Source organism: Nycticebus coucang, chromosome 4, assembly GCF_027406575.1.
Source record: "Nycticebus coucang isolate mNycCou1 chromosome 4, mNycCou1.pri, whole genome shotgun sequence".
NCBI lineage: Eukaryota > Metazoa > Chordata > Mammalia > Primates > Lorisidae > Nycticebus > Nycticebus coucang.
Window position 1 is genome coordinate 129,340,103 of NC_069783.1, and position 1,648 is coordinate 129,341,750.

Genomic DNA, 1,648 nt, shown 5'->3' on the forward strand with positions numbered 1-1,648 from the left:
GCTATGGCCTCTCGGGCCGAGGGTGTTGTAGGTGGTGAGAAGTGGGAGTGAGTGCTAGGGGGAACAGGCACTACTCCCCTAGTCACGAGGCCAGAGGAAAAGGGAAGTCACACGGCCACACAGACAGCTTGGACACACAGGGCAGTGTGGTGCCCTGCCATCCCAGCCATGCAGACTCAGCTTGCTCCAAGGGGGAGGACTGAGCCTAGGCAGCTCCCCGAGAGCTGGGCTGACAAAGCATGTACCCACAGGTCTGGACAGAGCAGCCTTTGTGGACACGTCCCCCTTCCCCAGCCAGACCCACCTGGATGGCCCCCAGGAGGAGGCTGAGGGCAGTGAAGTACAAAAGGACCCTGCTCCTACCACTGGGGCGTGGGCAGGAGTGGGTGGCCCTGAAGGGCTGTTGGGGCACTGCTGCCCATGGTTGCAGGCCACTCCCACAGCCGCAGCCTCAGCCCCTGTGGGTGTGCCCAGGGCAGCCCCACACCACACCCCCGACGCAGGCCCTCGTGGATCTGCATGCTCTACATGCACGTATGCACACAATACATGCAAACTGGAAAGTGCAGGGACCACGCGGACACACACATGCATGACGCATGTGCTGGCAAGTGGCATGTGCAGCACAGGTAAAAATATGCATAGGCACGCTTTCTGGAGGCCTGGGCTGGGAGGACTTGGAGACAAAGGGAAGGGCCACGTGGCCAGGAAGCCATCCCAGGGAAGAGCCTCCCCCACCCCAGGACAGGGGCTGAGGAGGGGGAGAGGGAGAAGCACATGGTGACGTGGGGGAGAGAGTGGGGGAGCATTGCTGCAGAGCCAGATGGCTGTGGGGGTGGTGGGGCTCCACAGCCGGGGGAGGGGCATGAGCTTGGCAGCCAAGGCCCCCACTCCCCTCCCAGCCTGCCTTGGTTTGAGGCTCAAACCAAGGCTGACTCAAGATGCCATGGTCCTATCTGGTCCCCTTACCCATGCTCAGCAGGAGCCTCCACCTGTGCCCTCTCCTCTTCCCAGACACCCCTGTGCCTGTGTGCCCCAAGGCTGCTGGGGCTGAGTGCTGCCAACTCCTCCACCCGCACTTTGCCCTCTGCACACCTGAGCTCCAGGGCTCACAGCTGCTCCTTGGGGCTGACAAGAGCCAGTTCCTATGGGGTGCTGTTTACCCCATCTAGTCTCCCCCCAAAGCTTCTCTGGACCTGGGAGACCCCACCACTCCCCTTCAGCAGCCCCAGCAGAGGCAGCTCTGTACAGCATGATGTTGAGGCAGTGGCCCACCTGCACAGCACCCTCAGCACTGCATGCCCCCGCCCGCTCTGCGACCCCACAGCCAAGTCCAGGAGTCTGCTAGCCTGCGCCTGGGTGCTGATGGGCAGATGTTTCTTTATCCAGTTGCCGCCAAGCAGCCCCTGCTGTGCCCAGGAAGACACAGCTAAACTTGCTAGATCTGGGGTAAGGGGCAGGGCTCTGAACTGAGGCAGGGTCTCTTGCATAGAAGCCACAGATACGTGGGAAGAGCCTGGAGACCTTTCTGAGCTACTCATCTGCAATGGCCTTAAGTGTCCTCAATGACTCAAGGAAGGACAGCAGGTCTCACTTCAGCTTGCACACCTCCCAAAACTGCTGGGAACTCACTACCTTTGCTGGGTCC